The 13,747-nt window shown below is 33.1% G+C and overlaps 1 long non-coding RNA gene across 1 annotated transcript in view; it reads right to left on the reverse strand.

Annotated features, from left to right (window-relative positions):
* Positions 1–2,398: 2,398 nt before the first annotated feature.
* Positions 2,399–13,747, reverse strand: part of LOC112951053 — a 44,155-nt gene continuing 32,806 nt past the window's right edge. Inside the window, exons 2-3 of the long non-coding RNA XR_003250130.1 lie at positions 3,866–3,984; positions 2,399–2,543 (exon numbers count right to left, since the gene is read on the reverse strand). This is a non-coding gene — a long non-coding RNA (uncharacterized LOC112951053). The remainder of the gene's footprint in view (positions 2,544–3,865; positions 3,985–13,747) is intronic.

Consider the following 13,747-nt stretch of genomic DNA (forward strand, 5'->3'; position numbering starts at 1 on the left):
AGGATACATATCTTTACTCCAAAGTAAAGATTTACTCCAACCCTTATTCTTTTTAAGTAGCATTCACATATGCCACAACTTTGTCATGAATGCATGAGTATAATCTTGCATTAGTTAGAAAATTCTCTGTAACTTTTACACCAGGGAAACTCCTTTATGCTAATATATCCTTTTCACAGCCAGAAAAACACCAAGAAGCGTAAGCAAAAGTACCTCCACAAGGCACTTTTTAAGCACGAAGTAACTGACAACAAGAAATCTTAGTAATATCACTTTCCAGAATAATGGCAGACAAAAGAAAAGAAATTCAGTGTACATACAGTTATATTTTAAGCCTGAAGCATCCATTTTCTTCTGGGAACATTTAATATTAGAACACAACTGGAATGTTGGTGTCAATGAGATGGTAGGAATTTAAACCATGAAAATACACAGTATAGTATAGTTAATTAGAGTATTTATTTAGTTTCTTCCACTCAAGTTTCTTCCAATTAGCATGCTTAAAAACATAATCACATTAAAAAAACTCTTTAAGTCAAAGGTTACGACTTAAATAAAGTCTTTATTTAAGACTCCATTCTTTAAATACTTTATTTAAGTCGTAACCTTTGACTTAAAAATAAATAATAAATAAAAATTTAAGACTTATTCATATATTCAGGCAAAAACAGGAAAGACAAGTGATAGAAATTACACACTAAACTGAAATAGCTAAAAATAATTGGTCCTTTTCACATGTTCCATGGAGTGATGGATAATTCTCTGCATTAATTGGCCAAATTTATCTCTAATGAAACTTCTCTAACTTCTGGCAAAGACGAGTTACTGCTTTGGTGCTTCTACCTGTGTTATAGAGATAGTAAAATACTGTTCTTCTTTTTCAAATGAAGAAATTATATCCATTAGAGTGCTCATGGTTTCCTTTAAGTAGAACAGTAAACAAAAGCAGCAGTAAACTGAAATAATGACACTGTTAATTTTTAAACTTACATATCTGTCTTTAATACAGATGATAATAAGAGGAGGACTTGAAACAGAAACTACAGAAAGTCTGAACAGATGGTTGTGCAATTTTTAGCTCAGTGTCAGGCTCATTGTGGAGAAGCAGATTTTCAAATAACAGTATCCCAACAACTTTTTAAGACTGTAGATCAGTTGCTCTGAAATTGACAGCTACAGCAAGTAAAATCTTAGTACCTAAGAACACATACATGTCTAAGGAAAGGAATGTAGCTTAACATAAATGAACACTGAAAATCCAGAATTAATTTTATTTAAGAAGGTGAGGAGAGGTTGTGGTAGTATCCAATACTGTATGTTTACCTCAAACACTATTTTGACGTAAGTCATAATTGCTGATAAAGATAGCAATTTTCTAGAGACATCAACTCAATGAGACGTTTTAAAGATAGGATATGATGGTGTAAAACTGTTCTGTATGTAAGGACATACTGCACAGTCACTTTGACAGAGCTGCTTAAAGGCGTTTCGGAATTAAAAGAGACACTTACAGAATTCAAAATAAGCACAGACTGGAAAAGTATTATTAATTTCTTATTCACCAGAGTATATTATACTGAAATTTAGTTTTTATTCTGTATGGCTTCTTAGGTGAATTATAGATTAAAAGGGATTGTTTTATTGTTCTCTTTTATCTTTTCTCTAAAGATAACTATTCAGAATTTTCACTTCTAGCATTCAGCTCCATGGCACAAGACTGACAGAAAGAAATCCACTAGCTCTTGGGAGTAATATTCTGCTGTCTTTGGCTTTCTAGCATGAGAACAAAAGTAACTACTGGTCCAGTCTTGCAAAGGATAAATGCTGTCCATCAAATACTGCATTCATTTCCTCTTACACATGACACAAAGTTTTCAGAATAGTAAAACATATGAAGGTTAAAATACTTAAACCTGTCTTCCAAACAATTCTGAAAGATACTTGCAGTGGTAATCTCTTTTGAATAATAGAATTACAAACATTTTTTCCTTATCCTCTATGGATATCATCTGAGAATTTCTGGACAGTAGGAAGTTTGAAGGGGGACAGGTAGCAATACACAAGTAACCTAAAGCATAGTTAAAGAGGAAGAATCCTCTCACCATGTCTGAAACACGAATACAAAGTGGTGATGTTAAGGCAAGAGCTGGTATTAAATATGAGAATAAGTCTAAGCTCTGCAGTGAGAATTCTTTTTCCATTTCTAAACCACAAGAAGGAAAATGCATGCAGGGGCATGTAGGTTTTGCCTACATGCCATTGTAGACCTTTCCAAAATTAGTGAAAGAACTGGACACACAGCGGACTGGAGACAAAATGTCCATATCTGTATGCAGTGCAGGTAGGATTTGGGGGATTCAGTGAAAAGACGTGATCTGCTTTGAAAATATAGTTATGGTGATTAAGTTCATGAGGACAGGAGGTGAGTCTGAGTCAGAATAGGTGATACAATTGCCAAAAGCGCAACTGAGTGGACTTACCCTTTAGTTTGGAGAGCTCAGATGGTCCAAGTAAGTTCATATCAGATTAAAAGAAATCTTCTCCTAGAGGAATAAAGACATATTCCTTGTGTTTCTCTAGTGATAAGTTAATATTTTTGATATCTCTGTTCCAGTGACCACAGGGAAGAGAAACTAACCACTTTTTGAGGTGGTAAAAATCTTTCATTATTACTTCCTTCATTTTCATCATTACCATCTCATATACTTGAAAATTCAGTGCAATAGTCAAGCATTATTGATGAGGCACTGGAATAGTCAAAATAAGTTCCTTTAATGAGGAACATAGATTATCCATTTATAAGCAAAATTTATGTATATATATGCACACATGCATATAAAATAGCAGATCAGCTAGGACTAGAGTTGAAGGAAATTTATAGCTCTTGTAATGTATTTCTTTGCTGATATATTTCATATTCTAATAAATCCCTTAGGCCAGAAGGAATGCTTTACATTTTACCATGGCTTAGAAACCAATTTTGTCATCTGTATAAATTTGAAACTGTATCTGTTCAAATACTAATCTGAATCCTTCTTCCAAAAACTATCTAATAGTTTATCTATTATCTAAGATAAAATGACAGCTTGTTAGTGGTGCACTATCAGCTGAAGTATGTGTGTATGATATGCTAGTAGGTTTGGTTCCTCTTCTTGGAACTTAAGAGACTACCATCCATAACTGCTTCTAAATGGTTTTCCTCCAAAGAGGAAAGTGCACTGTGTAAAGTGCACTATTGTTTTTTTTTCTAGGGAAAAAATCAAAATCAAAATCAAAGCTAGGTCTCTAAAATAACAACTAACAAATTTTTTTGAATAAATACGTATTAAGTAAAAGCTTCTACACTTTAAAAATATTTTGAACATCTAGAAGAGTATTTTTAAACTTCAGGCAAATTTTTAGAAAAAAATAAGTCATTTAAATGAAACATATAGATATAGCTATAGATAGATGGGTATATATGGGTATATGGGTATTTATATTTATATCCTGCAGACATTCAGCTCATAATTTTTTTAGCATTTCAGTTTTCAGTTCTTAAAAGAATAAGCATCATTTGAGGGTACTATGAACACATATTGTAAATGAATACCTCTTATAAGTATTTGAAGACTTAGAAAAACGTTTCATGTGCTTGGAATAAAAATACTTTGATTCATGACAAAATTGTATAAGTTACTTCAGTGATAAAAGCTCAGAAAGAACATTTGTGATCTGGTAACATATAAGGAAGCTTTTTAATGAAGATTAACAAAAAAATAGAACATCAGGAATAGAAAATAAAAGCAGATGAGATGTTGCTAAAAATTAGATAAGATGAGGAATGGAAAAACTTTTATCATTTAAAATATTAATACAAACTTACCTGGTTGAGCCTGCTTATAGCTCACACCGAAACACAGTAGTAGGCAGTAGGGGTAGCAATTCATCCACCTCTAAACAAAGAGATAGTCTTCCTCTACTTCACTCTCCTAGACTGTGAATCTGAATAAAAATAAGTAAGGAAATAAATAAAAAGCAATGGAATTCAAATCTTTACATAAAGATCTAATTGATTGATCTAATTGATTCAGAAATATTTCAGATTAAAAATACAGTTAAAGTTATGTGAGAAGAATGTTTCATTCTCGTATTTGTTTGATGGACAGCACAGCACAATTTAGACTGCCCTTAAGCACTCGTTAAAATAAAAAAGTATAATCTTTAAATTATATGTCTCCCTAGTTTTGCTCTGCTTATAAATTTTAGTAGATAATGCTGAAAATTTTAGAATTGTTATAGTCTGAGGCAACCAGAGGTAAACCTGGGTGGGTGTGGATTTCAAGAACAGATGGAGTTTTAGATGTCTATGTTATTTAGTTTGTTTTATTAGTGAAAAGCAAAGCAAAGCAAAAGTCCATTCAAATTGTGAGTTTTCTTTAGGTAAGATGAACCAGACAATATTGGAAAGCCAAATTCAATCAACTAGTGAATGTTGAGTCAGTTAGTAAATACTCTTTCTTGATGTATAATCATCTATAGCATCACTCCTAAAGGCAGCAAAAAAAAAAAAGAAAAGCTAAAGTTTCAGATATATCATATTTTTTACCTGAGTTAGAATTTCTCCCACAAATAATGACTTATTACCAAGATTAAAAAAATAAAAATACTTGACTTGAAGAAGACTTGAAAGATCTTCTAACAGTTTGAATTTTAAAAAGCATTAAGATGAAAAAATCAATTTTATGAAAAATTACTATGTGCAGCTCACAAGTAACTTAAGAATATCTCAGGCAATATTTTCTTTCCTGAAACAGTCAGAAATGCTGCTCATCACATTAACCAAACAGGCTTATATAAATCATGGTTGATTTAATTTACAGATGTGTAGAAAAATTAAGAAGAAAGGCACCCTTGATTTATAAGTCTTCTTCCATAATTCTTAGGAAATCCTACAAGCTGAACCCAACAGAAGTTAGTATAATGTGAATACAAATAGAAGTAACACTACATGTTCACCCAATTAAACCTTTGACCTACAAACCACTAAGCTGAAGACTTGCTAAAATAAATAGGTTTAACTTAGGTGTCACAATACTCAGCTATCTGATGCCAATGATAAAGAACTTTCTGCAGAATCATTCAAAGACACAGAATAACTCTGGGAGAACGGGAATTTGGGAGGTTTGTAGGGGCTTCTCAGTTTTGAATTCATCTTCAATGATTTTTTTTTGTCTTTCTTTTTCTTTCCCTTCACATCATTGCTATTTCAAATGTAATCTGAATTCAAACAAAGAAGAGGAAACATACAGCAGTCTCAATCTTGCAGTGCAATAGAGGTTCCCGTCTATTTTTAGATAGCGCTGCTTTTATACCTGGATATAATGACTCAGTGTAAATTTGATCCGGTCCAATTTATTTGAAGTGAGGAAAAGCTTTTTTTGATAAACATTTTTGAAGCCAGCAAAAGAGCCATTTCATTCATATTATAAGGATTGATATTTATTAGGTCAGTGAATAATCTGATGTTTTATAAAATGAGCTTCTGTTTTAAATAAAAATTACTCAGGAAGTATCAAGCTTGAGAAAACGAATTCTGTATTGTTTCATCACTGTTTCTGGAGAATACTGTATCACTGGCATGAATAAAGGATATTATAAGTAAGTAATCTAAGTCTATTATTTTACAAAAGATGTATTATAATGACTTATGCTGTATGACATATGACACATTACTTTGCATATTCTATTGTTACCTTTTATTATATTTCATACAGCATGCCCCACACTGAGTTTACACAGCGCAGATATAACCTTTTTTTCGGTGCAATTGACAGAGTATGATTGTTTGGAAAAAATGAGAGACATCTTCACATCTATATTCTTGTTGTCAGTAAAGAAGTAGGATGGCATCATTTATTAATTCTGGAAATATACCAGTAAAAGATTAGCAAATTTACCCCACTAAAATATCTGGTGACCCCACCTTAATGGCAGTAACAAATATTCCCTTCAAAGTCATCTCTTTTTAAACAGATACCTTAACAGAAAGAGAACCACTGGGATAAGATGAAAAATGTTTAATAGGGATGGAATGCCTCTAGTCTGACTTGTCACCAAGGATTAGCTCCTTGAGTTTAAAGGAACATAACTAATTTATCTAAGAGGTGCTGAAGTGAAGAGATGGAGTAAGAAAGATAAGAATTTGTGTTATCTCACATTTCTTTTACTGCTTATTTGGAACCATTTTGTAGTTTGATGCTATGTATGTTTTTCAGATATTTCAGATTTTATTTGTAAACTTGGGAATAAATGAAAAAGAGGCCAAGTTKCTCAGTTTTCAGTTCTTCCTTTTGGGATATGCAACCCATTTTCTGAGCAATTCCATTTTTTTCACGCTAAAGTTCTGTGGTGAAATTACATTTTCTGACTTGAAACAAACTGCTAATAAACATCTGGCTACTCTCACTTCATTATCAGCATGTCACTTTGCCAGTAAAGGAGGTAAGCAATTTAAGCAATTTCTGTGGAGGAATTCCTTGACTAGATCTCTCTTTGCTCCATTTTTCTTTTTCAATATACAGAAGCTTTTTTTTTTTTTTTTTTTAATTTTGTAAATAAATACTTTTTCAATTGTCTTCTTGAATCTCAATTCAGATTAAATTAAAGACTTCAGAGGCTTGGGACAGCTCTAGCCAAATCATGACAATGTCCATTCATGCTTCCTCTTTTTGTATCTGGCCCAGTCATTTCTCCATAAATTCTCCTTGTTAACCTCTTGCTAATAGATGGCTCTGTGTACCTATTTTGATTATCCAGCTTCACTGCTCTTTTTAAGAAAGAGAAGAAAGAAAGTGTAGTGAACTTTTCATGTCTTAGAAAGAGTTATATTTGGCTTTGATCCATASTAGTYCACATTTTGCTCATTAGGATGTAACAGTTTTACACAGCAAGTACACAAAATCAGTCTTTTAATGTTGACTRGGTGCATTTGGCCCAAACCGAAAGYACTTTCTCTCTTTTCCTCAGTTGACTGGGCATTCTGATATGCACTTTATTTTAATGAGGGAAATTAATTGTTGTCTGGCTTTTATCTTATGAACACAGTCTAAATAGAAGAATATGATATAYTGAAATGAAAAAGTAATGTGAATCATTCTAGGGAGTATTCATTGGAACTGCTTCTTTGGGGGATTGGTCTGTCTAATAAATAAATAATGCTGAATGAATTTGTGTAACTCAGTTTGAAAAGAAGCCTCTCATGTTTTTACCCATGGTATCATATTTTTAACAGGTGTCTCTGCACTTCCATTTTTTAAAACAACTCACCTTCTAGAAATATGCAATTTCTATGAAATAAATTCAAACCTCAGTTTCCTGAAGTATAACAGCAATCACAGSTTTATGTAATTAATGGCATTAATTAATTTTAGTTCAATAACTCAGCAGGAATTTTCAGCTAAGGAAAATATCTTCTTAATTTACGAATTAGATAATTATATTTAAAAGGTTCAGATGAAGGTGAAAAAAAAAAAGAATTTAATGGCCTTGGAGGCATAACCCATACAAACCCAGACTGGATGAATTCTAATTTTTGTAGCTATTTTTAAGGACTGGAGGGCAAGACAAAAATGACTGTTTTTAAGATAATATTTTTAAGATAAATCCTAGTCATCTTACTCCAGTTTTAAGCTTTCTCTTTATATTTTGAAGGAATTCTGAAGGAATATTTTAAAGGAATTTAGTGATATTAACAAAACTTTTAAACTTTGATATTTTTTCTTATTAAARACACAAATTTTGGCCAGTCCTCTTACCAGAAATTAGTCTCGTGATTATTCACTTGTCTGTTATGTTAAGATCCCTTAATGTCAACGCAATAATGTTCTTGGTAAATATGAGCATACTAGTCCACTCTTTTACAGTTCTAAACAGCTTCAACTTATTGTGTGTTAAATATTAAATAGCCCAAGCAGTATTTTTACTGTAGGTCTCTCTTGCATTAAACCTTTTTGTGTGGTTTGATTTCCAGTTTCATCCTTTTATYATTTACCTTTATTTCCTATAGTAAGTTGGTGTTAATAAAGAAATGTTAAACTCTCAAAGAACATATGAACAAACTAGAGACCAACTAAAAGAGAAACAAGAATGATTTTAGATTTATAAAACATGACATACAGTTAAGGATTTAGACAATTTAGTCTCTTCCATGAAACACTAGATCGTGGTAGGGCATAGCATTCTTGAAATACATAAAAGCTTGGTAGAAAGCTTAGGATAAGAGGAAATGGTGTCAAGTTGCATCAGGATTAGATATTAGGAAATATTTCTATATGGAAAGAGTAGTCAAGCTTTGGAACAGGTTGTCCAGGGAGGTGGTGGAGTCATCATYCCTGGCAGTGTTTAAGGAAGGTGTAGATGAGGCTCCTGGGGACATGGTTTAGCAAGCATGCTGTTGAGGGACTCACATTGGGACTCAATCATCTTGAAGATCTTTTCCAACCATAATGATTCTATGATTCTCTGAAGAGAATAATGATTGCTATCAAGATACAGTAAAATGCATAAGAAATGTTGGTAGCTGTCATCTACACAGATCTAAGAAAACCAATCACTTGGGATCTAGAATGTAGAAGAAAATATTATTCAAAAAGTCCACAGAATTTTAAACAAAACATGAAATGATTAAAAGAAAATCTGGTAAAATAAATGTGTGCCAAGACCGCATTGCTTTAATTCGGTAAGTTTGCACATGATAAACAAAATACTGAAGCTACTATTGCTTTTGTAGTTTATGTTCTGTTCTTTTACCTCCATGATTCTTGAGATCTGCTCTGTTTAGGGTCTTGGATAACCACTTAGTTTGAATTTCTTGAAAGATGATTTACTGTCTCAGTTCAGCAACCTAAAATCTACACATCTAAAGAAAATTCCTGTATCAAAACCAAATCACATTGCTACAAACAAGGCTCAAAAGTTTTGATGATTTGTTGCTCATCCTCTCAGAACGGTGCAGTGACTTTTTAAATTCCTACAAGAAGTAAGTACCAGAAAATCCTAAGGCTCAGGTTCAAGTATAAGGGTTGGCAGACTGGGCTTGGGATTTCAAAATCCCAAAAGTAGTAGTAGTACTTCAAAAAACTAGTGCCTAACTCATATAAGACTAATGAAGGAGAGGCTTTCTGAGTATGGAAGTAGTGCCTGGAAACCTTAGCAGCCTCTAGAAAGGCAAAAGAAACCCAAAATGTTCCACAGGTCCACAGTGCTGATGAACAGTCTTAAGTATGACAAATTATTGCTGACAACTGGCTTTTCTGAAGTCCAAAATGTAGTTTGCATTGGTTAATTAAATAAATAACTCCAGCACTACAAAATCAGATTGTTCTATACAACTCAACCAGGCAACAGAACAGAAAAAAAATCCATAATGCACAAGGACAGCTTTTTGGAGCCATAAAAATGTACATTCAAGAGAGTTGTTTAAAGCGAAACTAGTCATAAGGTAGCATAAGATATTGAGACATGAAAGAAAGACAAAGATGCTTTCCTAATAGGTCCTATGAAGATAACAAAGGSCAATGACAATCAAAAACTCTGACTCAATTATATTGTTTTCAAACATTTAATAGCCTAATATTAGTATTTACCCCCTGAAAAATGCATCAGTAAAAACAAAAAGAATTTTCATWTTATGTTGTAATATATACAAATTTATACTACTATGGTAGGTTGTTACTTCTAGCTAATATTAAAGATATTAGCTAGCAGTATATACTGATAGATATTACCTAGATATTAGCTAGCAGATATTACCCACTCCAAAAATCTGGGCTCATTAAAAATCACAGTGGCTTACTTCTTTGCAGAGTCACCAAAATAGCCAGTTAGTTCAAAGATTCAAAAACATATTACAAAACCACATAATATATGCATATAAATTTTAAATCACATAAAATACTTTAATAAATGTTTTTAACCTTTTTCAGTCTGTGAAGCTGCAGAAATAAATCTTTGTTAAATCAATAAAATAATGTTGCTATATCATAGGAAGGCACAGGAAGGCAGGAAGAAACATAAAAAATGTGACTCACAGATTGTGAGGACATTGGACCCATAAGATTTCAAGTCTAGTGCAGCTTGCTTACAAAATTTAAAATCAGAGGTTTCTGCTAGCTCCCTTCCAGAGCAAAGACACAAATTTCAGAGAAAATACCTACATTTCAGAACTCCTTTCTCATAGTACTTTATAGTGCAGTGTAGATACTTTTGGAATTATTCCCAATTTCCAACTATACACAGGAGGCAGAGAATCTGACTCTTCCASTTCGGTACACTGCACTTGAAATCCTGAAGTCCTTTATGAATCTGCTTTTAATGAGTCCAGATGCATCAAAAGTCTCATGGTAATGCACTCATATGGATAAGTTACTGGCAGGGAAGTTGCCACAGATGTTATTGATACAATGTTGGCAGAGCAGTTGCTGCAGATATTTTAAATTACAGACGTCATAGATTTTTATTTGAATGGTTAAAAATTGGCTTTTCAGTGAAACTTAGTTAAAGACTTTGCATTTCTATCAGTGGAGTACCATATAGTACTTACTCTTAAAAAAGTGCTGTGGCTCACAGATTTACGAAAAACAGTGATATTTTATTTTATTTTATTTTATTTTATTTTATTTTATTTTATTTTATTTTATTTTATTTTATTTTATTTTATTTTATTTTATTTTATTATTTTATTTTATAAGCAGCACTTGAGAATTGCAGCTTTTGCTACAGCATGGCAAAATTTTTTTACACCTAATCTGGCAATTCTTCATTCTCGGGTCCCCCACCGATTGAAATGGATGCTACTAAAATATTTTTTGCTTTGTTTTGTTTTGTTCTATATAAGTTCCCGAATGAATTAATTGCTTGGACTGAAAGCATGTTCATTACTTRAGATAATGTGTGTGCAGGTTGAAATAATACCTGGGAATAGCGAAATATGCTCACCACACTTTTAACATTGAAATGAAAGAATAACAGCATCTTACAAGCTTCTAGACATACAAATGAATCTGCTACAACTTCCTTAAAAAAATCTGCTAGAGATACTCAAAATCCAAAGGGAACTCCTTCATGCACCATTGCTTGTCCATTCTTAAGCTATAGGTATGAAATTAAAACAATGGACAGTAATATACCTCCCATAACAGCACACAGATATCAGGGAAAAAGAAAGAGACACTACTGATTTCCCTGTAAAAAAAANAAAAAAAAAAAAAAAAAGTGTTTTTGCAATGACAGATAATACTTAGTAGTCACTCAGTAGAATATTATGGAGTGAAAATAAAATAGGTACAACAGAAGATACTAAACATCAGCTCTAAATCTAATAGGCTCTTTTTTATGTAATTGCAAAGAATCTATATCTACTGATTTTCTTTAATCAATAAAACTTCCAAAGATTTATTAGTTGGAATGAAAAGAAAAAGAGTAGCAAAGAAATTTAAATATCTTTCAGTATTTCAGTATTTACTGAATTCTTTCTCATTTAGTCCTGTAGAATCAAAATTTGCATGAAAAAAAAAAAAAAAAAAGGAGCATTTCAGTTTGATGATCATCAAAAAGTGAGGACAGGAGGTAAAAGGAGAAAAAGAAAATTTTACCAGTCAGCTTTTAAAAATATTGCAGTAACAGTGTTGATTGGTTTTAGTAGTCTGCCTGTTCTAGATCAGTAGGACCACGATGAGATAACGTCTTGGCCTTAAGCAGGATGTCAGAAAGGATGAGACACACAAACACTAATAACTGAACACACTCAGAGGCAGACCCAAGCAGGTAAGTCAGCCTATCTTGYCAAATGTCAATCTGCAGTATTCCCACAAATATGGAATATTTGCAATTGCACAAATAAAAGTTGCCTTAATATTTTTTATATAAACTTCACTTTGTAAGTCTGATGTTTATGGGCAAGTTTTGAAAAACTCAGAAGAGATGCAAGCTGCATGGCAACTTCTGCATGGCATTTGTGATCATACGTAGTTATTGCCTTTTCGAATAGATTCACCCTTTTTTACCATTTTTGCACAAAATACTGAAAAGTCTTCTATGCCATTCTTCCAATATATACCTATCGCACACTGGTCTGTATTTCAGTATATAATGTGCACAAATATTACAATAGGTTTGCAAAATTTGTCTCTGTATTAGAAGTCCATTCCTTTAGAAATGGAAATTTTCTTCAAATTTTCAACTCCAAATTTTCATGTTGGTAAGTGCAAATTTGCAATCCTTATGACCTCAAATTTAATGATGGGAGAATCACAAAATAACTTACTGGTCACCACTTGAGTTTTCGTAAGGCTCTTTAAAAATCATTTGATCTGAGAATGTTTCTTAAAACAGCAGGAAAGAGATACAATCTAATATGAATAGAAGTATAAGAGGATTTAATATTTGGTAAATAGCTGGAAATAAAACTTAAACCAGTTTTTATTTTTCATTCAGAGTCTGTTCAACCAGAGGAGAAAAAAAAAAGAAAGAAAAAAAMMCCCTAAGATATAAGATATATAGCAATTCCAGAGAGATTCCTCGGAGGATGTTATTGACATTYTTTTCTACTATCATACCATACCAAGATGCAAAGAACAACAAGTAAATTAAATATATTTTTGTTCTTAGATAAGAAYCTGGATGTTACACAGTGTTATGTTACCAAGGATGAGAAAGACAGAATTGACAGAGACTCATTCAGTGACAGAACTATTTTCATACCAACATACCAAAATTTTTTGACAGTAGCCATTACGCATAGCGAAAGCAACGTCTTGAGGTAATAGCAGTCATAAAAGAGAGTACCAAAAAGTCATAAAAGTGTATGTAGTTAATCTCACCATCTGTCTAAATGTCTCATTCCTTAATATCTTAATTTTCTGTCTCCTATATAGACTTTATCTGTCAGACATATTTTTTAATCCTTTATAACAACTACTCATTTTGAACTACTGGCGACAGAAGAGGAATCAACAGGAAATAGATTAATACATTACTTTCACTTTCTTGCCATCTAGATCACTGTACTGCCAAATTGCTCATTCTGACTTGTGCTTTTTTTATGTCAGATACTATAGTATGCTGGTTAAACTACACCTTCTTTTACAAACATTTTATTAAGTCCCTGCCTTTAAGTCCCTTCCTAGGTTTGTCTTTCTCTTTTTGCTTTCTAGTTGTTGTAACTTTGTTATCTCTCGGGTGATGTACAGCTGATATTGTATACAGCTGATGATGTATATTATCAGATATCACAGAATGGTTGAGGTTGGAAGGGACCTCTAGAGATCATCTAGCAGGGACACCCAGAGCACGGGGCACCCAGTCACATCCAGGCGGGTTTGAAGACTTTCAGAGAAGGACCTCCCTGGGCAGCCTGTTCCACGGCTTTGGCACCCTCACAGTAAGCTCTTCCTCACATGGAGATGGAACTGCCTGGGTTTCAGCTTATACCCGTTGCCCCTTTTTGTATCACTGGCCACTGGCCACTGGGAAGAGTTTGGCCCTTTCCTCCCTACATTCACCCTTCAGATATTTATGCATATTGATCAGATCTCTCAACCTTCTCTTCTCCAAGCTAAACAGGTCCAGCTCACTCAGTCTTCCTCACAAGACAGATGCTCCAGTGCCTACATCATCTGTGTTGCTCTGGTCTGGACCCTCTCTAGAAGCTCCACAGCTCCACTGGGGAGCCCAGAACTGCTCACAGTATTCCAGATGATGCATATCG

This window comes from Nothoprocta perdicaria, unplaced genomic scaffold, assembly GCF_003342845.1.
Source record: "Nothoprocta perdicaria isolate Ctin4 unplaced genomic scaffold, notPer1 scaffold_335, whole genome shotgun sequence".
Classification (NCBI taxonomy): Eukaryota; Metazoa; Chordata; class Aves; order Tinamiformes; family Tinamidae; genus Nothoprocta; species Nothoprocta perdicaria.